Raw genomic sequence first — 19,606 nt, forward strand, 5'->3', positions numbered from 1 at the left:
ACCCAGATTACTTCTGTTATGAGCCGGTCGATCACGTGTGATGTCATGTGAACAAAACATATTCGATTGGCGTGGCGAGAATTCCCCGTTGGTAATTATTGTTATACCGGTAATTAAGCCCTGCGCTTAAAGGCCGGGCGGCAATCTTAAACAAATCTCAAGGGTTTCCAACTAGGTTTCCATTTGCTACTCCTCAGCAGTGTAGATCACAGGGGCGTCACGCTTAGAAACAGCGTTAGAAAGACATATAGGTATATAGACCCTACCCTAGTACTATATATCCTTTTATATAGTGCTAGGGTAGGGTCTATATACCTATGTCTTTCTAACGCTGTTTCTAAGCGTGACACGCCCCTGTGGTGTAGATGTTATCTGCCCTTGAGTGGCTGGTATGTAAAGAGCCTTGCGTTCTCAAAGGTTAACCATGGAATTTACCACTAAAATAAACGTCGTAGAGTAATATCCAGCAACCCTTTCACTTTGATATTTAAAGTTTAGTTATTTTCTGAAAACCATTTTCTCTGCATGTTGATATCACCATCAAATAAATGTTCAATCCTAACATTGCACAGGGGAGTAGGGAACAAAGTGAAATATGAAACCATGAATGAAACATTTGCTTCACAAGCAGACTTGTTGCTATGGAAATGCCCCTCCTCTGGCCACCTGACTGATACAAATCTATGTCAAAAAGAGATATTTTTTTCAAAATGTATGTTTTGTAGACAGTCTGCATCAATACATTTTGCAGTGAGTCTTCATACCACACGTCTTTATACTATGGGTTATTATCATCATGAACCGGCAGGTCAGTTTTGTGATATTTTATGGAATGTACTTGTCTACAGCCTTGCCAAGTGTACAGGGTAAAGATGTCCTGGAACGGAAATTGAGTGACCCCACATGAAAGTACTGCACACGAGAAATGGTTCATCACAGAGCTCAAGACTGTCTATGACCGCCTCCGTGGTGTAGTGGTTAGAGCGTCCGCCCGGAGAGCGGAAGGTCGCGGGTTCCATCCCCGACCGCGTCATACCAAAAGACGTTAAAATATGGTACTTGTTGGTCCCTGCCTGGCGCGCGGCATTAATGGGTACAACAAGGACTGGTCGGCTCGGAGTCAGTATAATGTGTCTGAGTGGGGTATTCATGCTTCACTGCGGCATGGTATCTCGGTGGGCTAGCCCTATAAAACCAGCTTAAGTCTGGGCTAGTACAAGCAGCCACACAAACGCATACACATGCATGCACGTCGTCATATGAGGGAAATATTCTCAAGCACGACATGAACCCCAATTTTCACCTCACTTCACCCAAGACTGTCTATTTATGTTCAAGGATGTCATTCTCAGATTGGGCGAAAGTCTACAAGCATCTGTCGAGAAAATGATACATGTGCCCAACACTCACATTGTTGACGGAGTTGTTGCATCAACCTTTACAGGGTGTGCTGCTCGGTCCTGCAACCATCTTTCCAGTGAACGTGTCACGTGGCCATGGGTATATGGACTGCAGTATTCGAATGTTGTATGGTAACTGTGGTAACCAAGGTTACTTGTACCACAGAAATGCGTCTCAGAGGTTGGATCCCATGCTGATGGGTTCGAACCAGTAAATCGCGGAAATTAACAACCTATCAACAGGATCCCATCCTGAATAGTATAAATAAGCCAGTACAATCTGGATGCTGCGTTTCTCCTGAATAGTATAAATAAGCCAACACGTCTGGATGCTGCGTTTCTGGTATAAATAAGCTGCACAGTCTGGATGCTTTTCCTGAATAGTATATAAATAAGCCAACACAGTCTGGATGCTGCGTTTCTCCTGAATAGTATAAATGAGCCAACAAGCAGTCTGGATGCTGCGTTTCTCCTGAATAGTATAAATAAGCCAACATGCAGTCTGGATGCTGCGTTTCTCCTGAATAGTATAAATAAGCCAACACGCAGTCTGGATGCTGCGTTTCTCCTGAATAGTATAAATAAGCCAACATGCTGCGTTTCTCCAGTCTGGATGCTGCGTTTCTCCTGAATAGTATAAATAAGCCAACACGCAGTCTGGATGCTGCGTTTCTCCTGAATAGTATAAATAAGCCAACATGCAGTCTGGATGCTGCGTTTCTCCTGAATAGTATAAATAAGCCAACACGCAGTCTGGATGCTGCGTTTCTCCTGAATAGTATAAATAAGCCAACACGCAGTCTGATGCTGCGTTTCTCCTGAATAGTATAAATAAGCCAACACACAGTCTGGATGCTGCGTTTCTCCTGAATAGTATAAATAAGCCAACACGCAGTCTGGATGCTGCGTTTCTCCTGAATAGTATAAATAAGCCAACACGCAGTCTGGATGCTGCGTTTCTCCTGAATAGTATAAATAAGCCAACACGCAGTCTGGATGCTGCGTTTCTCCTGAATAGTATAAATAAGCCAACACGCAGTCTGGATGCTGCGTTTCTCCTGAATAGTATAAATAAGCCAACACGCAGTCTGGATGCTGCGTTTCTCCTGAATAGTATAAATGAGCCAACACGCAGTCTGGATGCTGCGTTTCTCCTGAATAGTATAAATAAGCCAACACGCAGTCTGGATGCTGCGTTTCTCCTGAATAGTATAAATAAGCCAACACACAGTCTGGATGCTGCGTTTCTCCTGAATAGTATAAATAAGCCAACACACAGTCTGGATGCTGCGTTTCTCCTGAATAGTATAAATAAGCCAACACGCAGTCTGGATGCTGCGTTTCTCCTGAATAGTATAAATGAGCCAACACGCAGTCTGGATGCTGCGTTTCTCCTGAATAGTATAAATAAGCCAACAGTCAGGTTGCTCCTGAATAGTATAAATAAGCCAACACGCAGTCTGGATGCTGCGTTTCTCCTGAATAGTATAAATAAGCCAACACGCAGTCTGGATGCTGCGTTTCTCCTGAATAGTATAAATAAGCCAACACACAGTCTGGATGCTGCGTTTCTCCTGAATAGTATAAATAAGCCAACATGCAGTTTCTCCTGAATAGTATAAATAAGCCAACACGCAGTCTGGATGCTGCGTTTCTCCTGAATAGTATAAATGAGCCAACATGCAGTCTGGATGCTGCGTTTCTCCTGAATAGTATAAATAAGCCAACACACAGTCTGGATGCTGCATTTCTCCTGAATAGTATAAATAAGCCAACACACAGTCTGGATGCTGCGTTTCTCCTGAATAGTATAAATAAGCCAACACACAGTCTAGATGCTGCGTTTCTCCTGAATAGTATAAATAAGCCAACACACAGTCTGGATGCTGCGTTTCTCCTGAATAGTATAAATGAGCCAACATGAAGTCTTGATGCTGCGTTTCTCCTGAATAGTATAAATGAGCCAACACACAGTCTTGATGCTGCGTTTCTCCTGAATAGTATAAATAAGCCAACACGCAGTCTGGATGCTGCGTTTCTCCTGAATAGTATAAATAAGCCAACACACAGTCTGGATGCTGCATTTCTCCTGAATAGTATAAATAAGCCAACGTGCAGTTTCTCCTGAATAGTATAAATAAGCCAACACACAGTCTGGATGCTGCGTTTCTCCTGAATAGTATAAATGAGCCAACATGCAGTCTGGATGCTGCGTTTTTCCTGAATAGTTTAAATAAGCCAACGTGCAGTCTGGATGCTGCGTTCTTCCTGAATAGTATAAATAAGCGAACACACAGTCTGGATGCTGCATTTCTCCTGAATAGTATAAATAAGCCAACATGCAGTCTGGATGCTGTGTTTCTCCTGAATAGTATAAATAAGCCAACGTGCAGCCTGGATGCTGCGTTTTTCCTGAATAGTTTAAATAAGCCAACACGCAGTCTGGATGCTGCGTTTCTCCTGAATAGTATAAATAAGCCAACACGCAGTCTGGATGCTGCGTTTCTCCTGAATAGTATAAATAAGCCAACACGCAGTCTGGATGCTGCGTTTCTCCTGAATAGTATAAATAAGCCAACACGCAGTCTGGATGCTGCGTTTCTCCTGAATAGTATAAATAAGCCAACAACGCAGTCTGGATGCTGCGTTTCTCCTGAATAGTATAAATAAGCCAACACGCAGTCTGGATGCCGTTTCTCCTGAATAGTATAAATGAGTCTGGATGCTGCGTTTCTCCTGAATAGTATAAATGAGCCAACACACAGTCTGGATGCTGCGTTTCTCCTGAATAGTATAAATAAGCCAACACACAGTCTGGATGCTGCGTTTCTCCTGAATAGTATAAATGAATAGTAACACCAACATGCAGTCTGCTGCGTTTCTCCTGAATAGTATAAATAAGCCAACACGCAGTCTGGATGCTGCGTTTCTCCTGAATAGTATAAATAAGCCAACACACAGTCTAGATGCTGCGTTTCTCCTGAATAGTATAAATAAGCCAACACAGTCTGGATGCTGCGTTTCTCCTGAATAGTATAAATAAGCCAACACGCAGTCTGGATGCTGCGTTTCTCCTGAATAGTATAAATAAGCCAACACACAGTCTGGATGCTGCGTTTCTCCTGAATAGTATAAATAAGCCAACACACAGTCTGGATGCTGCGTTTCTCCTGAATAGTATAAATAAGCCAACATGCAGTCTGGATGCTGCGTTTCTCCTGAATAGTATAAATAAGCCAACACACAGTCTGGATGCTGCGTTTCTCCTGAATAGTATAAATAAGCCAACGTGCAGTTTCTCCTGAATAGTATAAATAAGCCAACACACAGTCTGGATGCTGCGTTTCTCCTGAATAGTATAAATAAGCCAACATGCAGTCTGGATGCTGCGTTTCTCCTGAATAGTATAAATAAGCCAACGTGCAGTCTGGATGCTGCGTTTCTCCTGAATAGTATAAATAAGCCAACACACAGTCTGGATGCTGCGTTTCTCCTGAATAGTATAAATAAGCCAACATGCAGTCTGGATGCTGCGTTTCTCCTGAATAGTATAAATAAGCCAACATGCAGTCTGGATGCTGCGTTTCTCCTGAATAGTATAAATAAGCCAACACACAGTCTGGATGCTGCGTTTCTCCTGAATAGTATAAATAAGCCAACATGCAGTCTGGATGCTGCGTTTCTCCTGAATAGTATAAATAAGCCAACATGCAGTCTGGATGCTGCGTTTCTCCTGAATAGTATAAATTTCTCCTGAAGCCAACACGCAGTCTGGATGCTGCGTTTCTCCTGAATAGTATAAATAAGCCAACACGCAGTCTGGATGCTGCGTTTCTCCTGAATAGTATAAATAAGCCAACACACAGTCTGGATGCTGCGTTTCTCCTGAATAGTATAAATAAGCCAACACACAGTCTGGATGCTGCGTTTCTCCTGAATAGTATAAATAAGCCAACACGCAGTCTGGATGCTGCGTTTCTCCTGAATAGTATAAATAAGCCAACACACAGTCTGGATGCTGCGTTTCTCCTGAATAGTATAAATAAGCCAACACACAGTCTGGATGCTGCGTTTCTCCTGAATAGTATAAATAAGCCAACTGGATGCTGCAGTCTGGATGCTGCGTTTCTCCTGAATAGTATAAATGAGCCAACAGTCTTGATGCTGTCTGGATGCTGCGTTTCTCCTGAATAGTATAAATAAGCCAACACGCAGTCTGGATGCTGCGTTTCTCCTGAATAGTATAAATAAGCCAACACACAGTCTGGATGCTGCGTTTCTCCTGAATAGTATAATAAGCCAACACATGCAGTCTGGATGCTGCGTTTCTCCTGAATAGTATAGCCAACACGCAGTCTGGATGCTGCGTTTCTCCTGAATAGTATAAATAAGCCAACATGCAGTCTGGATGCTGCGTTTCTCCTGAATAGTATAAATAAGCCAACATGCAGTCTGGATGCTGCGTTTCTCCTGAATAGTATAAATAAGCCAACACACAGTCTGGATGCTGCGTTTCTCCTGAATAGTATAAATAAGCCAACATGCAGTCTGGATGCTGCGTTTCTCCTGAATAGTATAAATAAGCCAACATGCAGTCTGGATGCTGCGTTTCTCCTGAATAGTATAAATAAGCCAACGTGCAGTCTGGATGCTGCGTTTCTCCTGAATAGTATAAATAAGCCAACACACAGTCTGGATGCTGCGTTTCTCCTGAATAGTATAAATAAGCCAACATGCAGTCTGGATGCTGCGTTTCTCCTGAATAGTATAAATAAGCCAACACGCAGTCTGGATGCTGCGTTTCTCCTGAATAGTAATAGTATAAATAAGCCAACATAAATAAGCCAACATAGTATAAAGTCTGGATGCTGCATTTCTCCTGAATAGTATAAATAAGCCAACACAGTCTGGATGCTGCGTTTCTCCTGAATAGTATAAATAAGCCAACACGCAGTCTGGATGCTGCGTTTCTCCTGAATAGTATAAATAAGCCAACACACAGTCTGGATGCTGCGTTTCTCCTGAATAGTATAAATAAGCAACAACATGCAGTCTGGATGCTGAATAGTATGAATAAGCCAACACACAGTCTGCGTTTCTCCCTGAATAGTATAAATAAGCCAACATGCTGGATGCTGCGTTTTCTCCTGAATAGTATAAATGAGCCAACACGCAGTCTGGATGCTGCGTTTCTCCTGAATAGTATAAATAAGCCAACACGCAGTCTGGATGCTGCGTTTCTCCTGAATAGTATAAATAAGCCAACACTGGATGCAGTCTGGATGCTGCATTTCTCCTGAATAGTATAAATAAGCCAACATGCAGTCTGGATGCTGCGTTTCTCCTGAATAGTATAAATAAGCCAACACACAGTCTGGATGCTGCGTTTCTCCTGAATAGTATAAATAAGCCAACATGCAGTCTGGATGCTGCGTTTCTCCTGAATAGTATAAATAAGCCAACATGCAGTCTGGATGCTGCGTTTCTCCTGAATAGTATAAATAAGCAACACACAGTCTGGATGCTGCGTTTCTCCTGAATAGTATAAATAAGCCAACACGCAGTCTGGATGCTGCGTTTCTCCTGAATAGTATAAATAAGCCAACACGCAGTCTGGATGCTGCGTTTCTCCTGAATAGTATAAATAAGCCAACACAACACAGTCTGGATGCTGCGTTTCTCCTGAATAGTATAAATAAGCCAACACGCAGTCTGGATGCTGCGTTTCTCCTGAATAGTATAAATAAGCCAACACACAGTCTGGATGCTGCGTTTCTCCTGAATAGTATAAATGAGCCAACATGCAGTCTGGATGCTGCGTTTCTCCTGAATAGTATAAATAAGCCAACACGCAGTCTGGATGCTGCGTTTCTCCTGAATAGTATAAATAAGCCAACACGCAGTCTGGATGCTGCGTTTCTCCTGAATAGTATAAATAAGCCAACACGCAGTCTGGATGCTGCGTTTCTCCTGAATAGTATAAATAAGCCAACACGCAGTCTGGATGCTGCGTTTCTCCTGAATAGTATAAATGAGCCAACATGCAGTCTGGATGCTGCGTTTCTCCTGAATAGTATAAATAAGCCAACACACAGTCTGGATGCTGCGTTTCTCCTGAATAGTATAAATAAGCCAACACGCAGTCTGGATGCTGCGTTTCTCCTGAATAGTATAAATAAGCCAACACACAGTCTGGATGCTGCGTTTCTCCTGAATAGTATAAATAAGCCAACACACAGTCTGGATGCTGCGTTTCTCCTGAATAGTATAAATAAGCCAACACACAGTCTGGATGCTGCGTTTCTCCTGAATAGTATAAATAAGCCAACATGCAGTCTGGATGCTGCGTTTAAATCCTGAATAGTATAAATAAGCCAACACACAGTCTGGATGCTGCGTTTCTCCTGAATAGTATAAATAAGCCAACATGCAGTCTGGATGCTGCGTTTCTCCTGAATAGTATAAATAAGCCAACATGCAGTCTGGATGCTGCGTTTCTCCTGAATAGTATAAATAAGCCAACACAGTCAGTCTGGATGCTGCGTTTCTCCTGAATAGTATAAATAAGCCAACACACAGTCTGGATGCTGCATTTCTCCTGAATAGTATAAATAAGCCAACACACAGTCTGGATGCTGCTCCTGAACATTCTGAATAGTATAAATAAGCCAACATGCATGCTGCGTTTCTCTGAATAGATGCTGCAGTCTGGATGTTTCTTCCTGAATAGTTTAAATAAGCCAACACGCAGTCTGGATGCTGCGTTTCTCCTGAATAGTATAAATAAGCCAACATGCAGTCTGGATGCTGCGTTTCTCCTGAATAGTATAAATAAGCCAACACACACGCAGTCTGGATGCTGCGTTTCTCCTGAATAGTATAAATAAGCCAACACGCAGTCTGGATGCTGCGTTTCTCCTGAATAGTATAAATAAGCCAACACGCAGTCTGGATGCTGCGTTTCTCCTGAATAGTATAAATAAGCCAACACGCAGTCTGGATGCTGCGTTTCTCCTGAATAGTATAAATAAGCCAACACGCAGTCTGGATGCTGCGTTTCTCCTGAATAGTATAAATAAGCCAACACGCAGTCTCTGCTGAATAGTATAAATAAGCCAACACGCAGTCTGGATGCTGCGTTTCTCCTGAATAGTATAAATAAGCCAACACACAGTCTGGATGCTGCGTTTCTCCTGAATAGTATAAATAAGCCAACACGCAGTCTGGATGCTGCGTTTCTCCTGAATAGTATAAATAAGCCAACATGCAGTTTCTCCTGAATAGTATAAATAAGCCAACACGCAGTCTAGATGCTGCTCAGAGCGACGTTAAACCCAGCTCGCTGTATGGGTTTAAACCTGGATACTGTTTAAAGCGTCGCTACATACGACACGACAATAGTGCAAATGAAGCGCCCTAAAATATCCGCCAACTCGCCAGTGGTGCCGATGACATTATTCCTCACCTCACAAACCACGAATGCACATTTTATAAAACTCTATATTCTTAAATACAAGGCTACGAGAAAGAGCATTTACATTGTCACAAGAAATGAAATCGCGATTATATGTGATATTTGTTCTTTTGCCGTTGTGTGACTTCAATACTGCCTATGTACAGCAACAAGTAGTTACCTATCTATAGCGGCTGTTTCCAGTCCATGAAAGTCCGGTTGAAGAAAACAGCTCTCGATATCACACAGGTATGGTGTTGCCAGTCCAAGCATTTCTTGTAGAATTTTGTTTGTTTGTTGTTTATCGCCGGCGCACTCAGCAATATTCCAGCTCTATGACGGCGGTCTGTAAAAAGTCGACTCTGGACCTGACAATCCATTGATCAACATCATGAACATCGATCAACGTAATTGGGATACGATGACATGTATGGTCAACCAAGTCAGCGGGTCTGACTACCCGATCCCGTTAGTCGCCTGTTACAAGCATGGGATGCTGAAGATCAATTCTAACCTGATCTTCACGGGTCTCCTTAAGAATTAGGGTTGGATTCTTGAACTGAATTGTACCAATCATGGGCAGCCAGTGGAGTTCCTTCAACACAGGTGTGATGTGGTCATACTTCAGTCTGCGACTGACAACAAGACAGCTGCATTTTGAACCCTTTGAAGATCTGTAATAAGTTTTTGAGGTAATCGGTATAAGGAAGAATTTCAGTAGCCTAGTTTGGAGATTACGCGTGCTTGGACAAGTGCTGCTGTCTTCTGGTTGTTGAGGTTACGCATCATGCTGATATTTCAGACAAGGCTGACTTGTGCCTGTAGGCTCACATGGGCGGCAAGCGTGACTCCGAGGTGAGTGTCTTGCCTTATAAGTCGACTGAATAACACTGTCTCCAATCACAAGAGCAGGTAGTGCAAGTCTGGAATGAACCATTTCAGAGGTTATTGCTAGAATGTTCGTTCACCATTGACTCGAGGAAAGTGTTGCCCATCCATGAACCAATATTTGACACGCAGTTGGATATTGCAGAGAATGTTTGCTTCAACTGTGTTTCCACTGTTAGGCCTAAAAGCCAGATACAACTGATTATCTGGTATCCTAATCCGAGGTACTTCCAATAGGTCAGGTATACACAGAGAACAAAAGACGTGTTCCTTCAGTCGGACAGAAGCATCACGCCCCAGAACCTTCGAGACGAAAGGTAGTTTGGATACAGGCAAACATGTCTTAGCAGTTCTTGATCAAGTGGAACCACACGACAGTGCTTCAGCCTTTCTCTAATGAAAGATTTACCATCATTGTAATGTACCCAACTGAAGTCTGATGATTTTACTTTACAAGCCATGTTGGCATCGGGTCCAAAGAATAAGATTTACTTGGACTTTGTAATTCAGATTTCATTTCCAATTCAGTAGTGGGTTTAGTTCATGAACATCTAAAACATTTTAAGTGTCCCACCTAGGGTTTTGGCGTAAATTGTTGATCTTCTTTGTAAAATAGTCAGAGAACATAGTTGCTGCAGCCTCAATGAGCCAACGTGATCCCGTGAACATGTCTTGCCCAGTAGTATATATAATGATAGTCCGGGATCAAGTTCAACAAAAGCCTCTGCAAAGCCTTATTTCACAAATAAAGCTTTTGTCAGGCCCTTAGATCTCGCCACCATTGTATCTACTACTATCTAAGGGCCTGACAAAAGCTTTATTTGTGAAATAAGGCTTTGCAGAGGCTTTTGTTGAACTTGATCCTGGACTATCATTATATATACTACTTGCCCAAGAGTTGTTTGAAACACTGAATACCTTAGCACGTCACTAAAGTAAGTATAACCTCTCACTCAAACACTCAACATCTCACTCAAACACTCAGTCAACCAAACCGTGAAGGTCCGGATTGGAATATTGATCTTCAGTAACCCATGCTTGTCGTAAGTGGCGCTAACGGGATCGGGTGGTCAGGCTCGCTGACTTGGTTGACACATGTCATCGGTTCCCAATTGCGCAGATCGATGCTCATGCTGTTGATCACACTGGATTGTCTGGTCCACACTTGAATATTTAGAGACCGCCGCCATATACCTGGAAAACTCAACTCAACTCACTCAGTCACTCAGTCAACCTCCCATTCAAACACTCTGTCAGCCTCTCATTCAAACACTCACTCAACCTCTCGCTGAACAACTCACTCAATCTCTCGCTGAACAACTCACTCAACATCTCATTCAAACACTCACTCAACCTCTCGCTGAACAACTCACTCAACCTCTCATTCAAACACTCACTCAACCACTCAGTCAACCTCTCATTCAAACACTCACCCAACCTCTCGCTGAACAACTCACTCAACCTCTCATTGAAACACTCAGTCAGCCTCTCACTGAACAACTCACTCAACCTCTTGCTGAACAACTCACTCAACCACTCACTCAACACTCACTCAACCACTCAGTTAATCTGTCACTCAAACACTCACTCAACCTCTCATTCAAACACTCACTCAACCTCTCATTCAAACACTCACACAACCTCTCGCTGAAGAACTCACTCAACCTCTCATTCAAACACTCACTCAACCTCTCGCTGAACAACTCACTCAACCTCTCGCTGAACAACTCACTCAACCTCTCATTGAAACACTCAGTCAATCTCTCATTCAAACACTCACTCAACCTCTCGCTGAACAACTCACTCAACCCCTCGCTGAACAACCCAGTCAACCTCTCGCTGAACAACTCACTCAACCTCTCGCTGAACAACTCACTCAACCAACCCGTGAAGGTCCGGGTTGGAATATTGATCTTCAGTAACCCATGCTTGTCGTAAGAGGCGACTAACGGGATCGGGTGGTCAGGCTCGCTGACTTGGTTGACACATGTCATCGGTTCCCAATTGCGCTCATCGATGCTCATGCTGTTGATCACTGTCAACCTCTCATTCTAACACTCACTCAACCCCTCGCTGGACAACTCACTCAACATCTCATTCAAACAGTCACTCAACCTCTCGCTGAACAACTCACTCAACCTCTCATTCAACCACTCACGCAACCACTCAGTCAACCTCTCATTCAAACACTCACTCAACCTCTCACTCAACCACTCACTCAACCTCTCACGCAACCTCTCATTCAAGCCCTCACTCAACCTCTCACTCAACCACTCAGTCAACCTCTCACGTAACCTCTCATTCAAACTCTCACTCAACCTCTCACTCAACTTCTCGCTCAACCTCTCACGTAACCTCTCATTCAAACACTCACTCAACCTCTCACTGAACTTCTCAGTCAACCTCACACATAACCTCTCATTCAAACACTCACTCAACCTCTCAGTCAGCTTCTCATTTAAACTCTCACTCAACCTCTCATTTCATTTAAACTCTCACTCAACCTCTCCCGTCTCACTCAAACCTCTCACGTAACCTCTCATTTAAACACTCACCCTACCTCTCACTCAACCACTCAGTCAATCTCTCACGTAACCTCTCATTTAAACTCTAACTCAACCACTCAGTCAACCTCTAACTCAACCTCTCATTTAAACTCTCACTCAACCACTTCAGTCGACCTCTCAACTCAACCACTCAGTCAATCTCTCACGTAAACTCTCATTTAAACTCTTACTCAACCTCTCACTCAAACACTCAGTCAACATCTCACGTAACCTCTCATTTAAACTCTCACTCAACCACTCAGTCAACCTCTCACTCAACCACTCAGTCAACATCTCACGTAACCTCTCATTTAAATTCTCACTCAACCCCTTAGTCAATCTCTCACTCAACCACCCAGTCAACCTCTCACGTGACCTCTCATTTAAACTCTCACTCAACCACTCAGTCAACGTTTCACTCAACCACTCAGTCAACCTCTCACGTAACCTCTCACTCAACCACCCAGTCAACCTCTCACGTGACCTCTCATTTAAACTCTCACTCAACCACTCACTCAACCTCTCACGTAACCTCTCATTTAAACTCTCACTAAACCACTCAGTCAACCTCTCATTCAACCACCCAGTCAAGCTCTCACATAACCTCTCATTTAAACTCTCACTCAGCACCTCACTCTAGTTCTCATTCAAACTCTCACTCAACCACTCAGTCAACCTCTCACTCAACCACTCACTCAACCTCTCACTCAACCACTCACTCAAGCTTTCATTCCACCTCTCACTCAACCACTCAGTCAACCTCTCATTCTACCACTCAGTCAACCACTCACGTAACCTCTCATTTAAACTCTCACTCAACCACTCAGTCAACTTCTCATTCAAACTCTCACTCAGCCTCTCACTCAACCACTCACTCAGCCTCTGACTCAACCACTAACTCAACTTCTCACTCGACCACTCTGTCAACCACTCAGTCAACCTCTTACTCAACTTCTCAGTCAACCTCTCACTCAGCCACTCAGTCAACCTTTCACTCAACCTCTCACTCAACCACTCACTCAACCACTCAATCAACCGCTCACTCAACCACTCAATCAAACACTAAATCAACCTCTAAATCAACCTCTCACTCAACTTCTCAGCCAACCTCTCACTCAACCACTCAGTCAACCTCTCGCTGAACAACTCACTCAACCTCTCGCTGAACAACTCACTCAACCTCTCATTCAAATTCCCACTCAACCACTCAGTCTACCATTCAGTCAACCTCCCTCCAATTCCCACTCAACCTCTCGCTGAACAACTCACTCAACCTCTCACTCAAACACTCACTCAACCTCTCACTCGATTTCTCACTCAACCTCTCAGTCATTCAACCACTCACTCCATATAACCATAGATCTTATTGTCGGAAAGTCATGTCTTCACTGGACTCTAGACACATCCTGACATGATGATGTTGGCATGTACTGTGTACATTAACAAGCTCTCTGTTTGCCTGAATCCGAAGGTCCCGAGACATGATATACCCTCTCCCAGCGCCTTACCCATGGTGGAACTACGTCCACATATTCGCACAATATTAAAAACTACATTTCAAGTCACGTGACATGGAACTCTCTCTTTTTTGAAAATCCGCGAACTGTAATTTAATTGTCCCGTCAATTCAATAGGAGATGTTATTTTCAGAATAGTGACATGTACAGAGTCCAGTTCTCCGCTGTGTGTCGTCATGTATAATTCATTTAACTAAGAAATGTAGAATGCCAAATGTCATAACAGAATACAAAACGTATTATGTCTCGGCCGATTCCTGTCTGTTTCTTCTGAAACCCAAACGGACATGAGCACACAAGGTCCGCCCACTTCTTGGTGAACGATCAATGTGGAGGCGACTTCAGCGAGAGGCTAGGATGGCAGCGTGACACAACACAAGACACACCGGCAACTGCGCCAATCAACACCTACACACTCTCTCTGTTACAAGAAACCTTTCCCATCCCTTTCACCATAACACCCAGCAATCCCCGCTGTAGACATCTGTCTCAGGGCGATTCATCCCACGAACACAGCAGGTAGTGAAGCTGACGCACAGCCCTGGGGCGTTATTGATACCGAACACCTTCTTATAACGTAATGTAAGATCAAATCAATACCAGCCTATCTATCTGTGGATGCTGGGTACATCTCTGTACAGTTTCAGGTTAAGTGCGCTACCACTGTAGTAACATATTTCTGTTGCCATGACAACCATCTAAACAGTATCTACATTTAATGAGCCAGAATAATCTATTTACGCCCTGTTATCAACCCCGGAGATCTACCGTAACGCTAATCTGTGTACATACAGAGGGCGTCGCCCATAGGGATAACTCATCATCATCCATCATCGTAACGATATCAACAAGGCCATGGTAGGACGGGAGGATGTTCATAACCAACAGTCATAGTCACCATCACATTTAACATGATAGAAAATAATGATAGTCATCACCGTCGACGACAATGATGATAACGACGACGACGATGATGATAATGATGACGTCGGTCATTTCAATGAAGGCAGATGACCTACAGGAATAACACTGTACAGGGAACAGCAGGTCCAGTCCCCGGAATACACCACATCGTCTTTATATAAACATGAGTATTGCTGATATTGAGTGAAGCATAGGGGAGTTACGGTCCTTACTTCTATCAGGATCTGATTATCACCGGTTCAAATCAGTGAGTCAGATTTTGTTCCCGGTTTGGTCAGCACCATCCGCTGTTCTCCAAGTCCCCGTTCCACAAAGCGACCTTAGCGTAAGCCTATGATAAAGTATTGGAGATAAGGTCACCTTTGCGCAAAGATGGCTTTGTGGGACGGGCCCCAGGGCTGTATTGGAAGGGTAAAGGTAGGAGATTTGGATCATTACATACCGTCTTTCTCCACTACATACATTACTAAACATGGGCAGCTGGACAAACTAACCGACCAGGCTGACTACAGTCATATGGAAACATGGGGTGTTCCTTAACTTCTCGTGAGTGGTATACTCATTGTCAAAAGTAAGTATACGAAGCTCACTGACTGAAGAGACAAAACAATTGGGAAATCTTTATTGTAAGTGCAAAAACATTACTTCACATGAATATAAGAAATTATTCAATGGAAAGTAGGCACAATTAGGCGTATATCGGGTACCGCAATGATAGTGGTGAGGTGTCAAGTGTTCGATCGTTGAACAATGCACTCAGCTACCGTTTCAGGTGTGTCCTGGTGAGGTGACGGTGAGATAGTCTGTCAGTGTTATGTGTGTCTACCAACTTTAAAGGTGAGTCCTGGTGGGTGACGGTCAGATAGTCTGTCAGTGTTATGTGTGTCTACCAACTTTAAAGGTGAGTCCTGGTGAGTGACGGTCAGATAGTCTGTCAGTGTTATGTGTGTCTACCAACTTTAAAGGTGAGTCCTGGTGAGTGATACCAATGTAAATGTAATATCAGATACCAGATACTAATGCAAATGTAATACCAGATACCAGACACCAATGCAAGTGTAATACCAGACACCAGACACCAATCTAAATGTAATACAGACACCAGACACCAATCTAAATGTAATACCAGATTCCAGACACCAATGCAAATACATACATACATACATACATACATACATACATACATACATACATACATACATACATACATACATACATACATACATACATACATACATACATACATACATACATACATACATACATACATACATACATACATACATACATACATACATACATACATACATACATACAAATATTTGTAAAGCGCTTTTATCAATCTAATTGCTCAAAAGCGCCATCTGAGTCCACTTTAATCCATGTGCAGAGGTGAATAGGTGCGTCTTGAGTCCACTTTTAAAATTTGACAGTTCTGTTTCGAACGAAGGATGGATGGTAAATTGTTCCAGAGGAAGGGTCCTGCTCTAGAGAAAGACCTGTCCCCATATGACTTAGTTCTAGTTTGTAGTATTTCAAGGAGAGACTGGTCCCTTGAGCGGAGTGATCTAGTTGGGTTATATGGTGTAAGGAGATCCGAGAGGTATTTTGGAGCTAGACCGTTTAGACACTTGAAAACAAGGAGCAGGATTTTGTAGTCGATTCTGAAGCGAATTGGAAGCCAATGTAGGGTTTTGAGGGCAGGAGAGATGTGTTCAGTCCTTTAATTGGACAGATCAATCGTGCGGCTGAATTTTGTGCCTTCTGTAGCCTGTAGAGGACTTGTTTTGGCACACCAGACAGCAAAGAGTTACAATAATCCAAGCGGGATGTTACATATGGTTGAACTAGAGCTTGTGCAGATTTCACATCCAAGTATCGACGGATCAAACCAATGTTGCGCAGATGGAAATAACATTGGCGACAGACATTGTGAACATGGGGTTCCATGCTGAGGGCAGAGTCAAAGATTACACCAAGATTGCGAACATGTGGCCGCATTTTTATTGCAGATTCACCGATGCAAAACTGTGGAAGCAGAAGCTTTTTCTGAAGTCGAAGAGGGTGGAACACAATGAGCTCAGTTTTATCATCATTTAATTTAAGATATTTCGATGACATCCAACTCTTGATACAATCAACACATTCTTCTACTCTTGAAAAGGAGAACTTGGTTGAAGATGCGTCAGATGGCTTGAAGGATAAGTAGACTTGCGTGTCATCAGCATAGAGGTGCATACTTAAGTTGTAGGACCTTACAATATCACCGAGGGAAGATGTGTAGCATGTGAAAGTAGGGGCCTAGGACGGAGCCCTGAGGCACTCCAAACTTCAAGTACGTTGCCTCTGACCTTTCACCCTGGATGACAACTGCCTGCCTCCGGTCTGTTAAGTAGGAGACAAACCACCTTAATGCAAGATCTTTGACATTGAACCTGTTTTCAAGGGTAGAGAGTAGCACAGAATGGTCAACAGTGTCAAAAGCAGCTGAGAGATCCAGCAATACAAGAATGGCCGCTCCATCGGTGTCTATGCCTCTTAGGATGTCGTTCTGAACCTTCAGCAACGCAGTTTCCGTACTGTGGAAGGATCGGTAGGCAGATTGGCACTCTTCATAGAAGCTGTTTCTGCTCATATGGTCTCTGAATTGAGAAGCAACAATGCGCTCAATCAGCTTAGAAATGAATGTCAAATTGATATTGGTCTGTAGTGTTTTAACAATTCGTGATCGAGATTCTTCTTCTTTATGAGGGAGTGATAATTGCTGTCTTCAGTTGATCAGGCATTACACCTTGGCTTAGCGAACTGTTGGTGATATACGTCCAGATAGGAAGAAGAGATTGAATGGTTTGTTTCAAGAGCCACGTTGGTAATGGGTCAAGCAAACATGATTTCGCTGGACATTTGGAGACAAGTTTGGACATTTCATCTTCCGTCACAGATCTAAACGAGGACAAAGGAAGGGAGTTCGTGATTACTGGAACTTTCGCGGCATCATGGTGATATTTGAAGGATTGGCGTATGATGTTGATCTTGTCAGTGAAGAAGCCCGAAAACCGATCAGCAAGTTCATCAATAGATGTGTGAGATGGGAGAACAAGAGAGTTCCGTTTAAACAACAAGCTGTTGGCAATTCTGAACACTTCCTTCTGTCCAGTAGCTGTATTAATGGCATCTTTATAGTATGGTATATGTAATACCAGATACCAGACACGAATGTAAATGTAATGCCAGATACTAATGCAAATGTAATGCCAGGTACTAATGCAATTGTAATACCAGATACCAGATACCAATGCAAATGTAATTCCAGATACTACTGCAAATGTAATACCAGATACTAATGCATATGTAATATCAGATACTAATGCATATGTAATATCAGATACCAGTGCCAATGCAAATGTAATACCAGATACTAATGCAAATGTAATACCACATACCAGATACTAATGCATATGCAATACCAGATATTAATGCAAATGTATTACAAGATACCAGACACAAATGCAAATGTAATACCAGATACTAATGCATATGTAATACTAGATACTAATGCATATGTAATATCAGATACTAATGCAAATGTAATACCACATACCAGATACTAATGCATATGCAATACCAGATACTACTGCAAATGTAATACAAGATACCAGACACCAATGCAAATGTAATACCAGATACTAATGCATATGTAATACCAGATACTAATGCATATGTAATATCAGATACCGGTGCCAATGCAAATGCAATACCAGATACTAATGCATATGTAATACCAGATACCAGATACCAATGCAAATGTAAACCAGATACTAATGCAAATGTAATACCACCAAATACCAATGCAAATGTAATACCAGATATTAATGCAAATGTAATACCACATACCAGACACCAATGCATATGCAATACCAGATACTAATGCATATGTAATACCAGATACCAGATACCAATGCAAATGTAATACCAGATACTACTGCAAATGTAATACCAGATACCAGATACCAATGCAAATGTAATACCAGATACTAATGCATATGTAATACCAGATACCAGATACCAATGCAAATGTAATACCAGATACTACTGCAAATGTAATACCAGATACCAGACACCAATGCAAATGTAATACCAGATACTAATAATGCAAATGTAATACCAGATACTAATGCAAATGTAATACCATAGATACTAATGCATATGTGTAATACCACATACCAGATATAATACTGCAAATGTAATACCAGATACTACTGCAAATGCAATACCAGATACTTAATGCAAATGTAATACCAGATAACAGACACCAATGCAAATGTAATACCAGATTCTATTGCAAATTGTGAATGTAATACCACATACCAGACACCAATGCAAATGTAATACCAGATACCAGATACTAATGCAAATGTAATAACAGATACTACTGCAAATGTAATACCAGATACCAGACACCAATGCAAATGTAATACCAGATACTAATGCATATGTAATACCAGATACCAGATACCAATGCAAATGTAATACCAGATACTAATGCAAATGTAATACCAGATACCAGATACTGCAATGCAAATGTAATACCAGATAGCAGATACTAATAATGCAAATGTAATACCAGATACTAATGCAAATGTAATGCCAGATACTAAATGCAAATGCAACACCAGGATACTAAATGAAAATGTAATACCAGATACTTAAACTAAAATGTAATACCAGATACCAGATACTATTGCAAATGTAATACCACATACTAATGCATATGTAATACCAGAAACTAATGCATATGTAATACCAGATACCAGATACGACTGCAAATGTAAAGCCAGATACGACTGCAAATGTAAAGCCAGATACCAGACACCAAAG

This window comes from Haliotis rubra, unplaced genomic scaffold (assembly GCF_003918875.1).
Source record: "Haliotis rubra isolate DU_JTF1 unplaced genomic scaffold, ASM391887v1 Scf43, whole genome shotgun sequence".
Lineage (NCBI taxonomy): Eukaryota > Metazoa > Mollusca > Gastropoda > Lepetellida > Haliotidae > Haliotis > Haliotis rubra.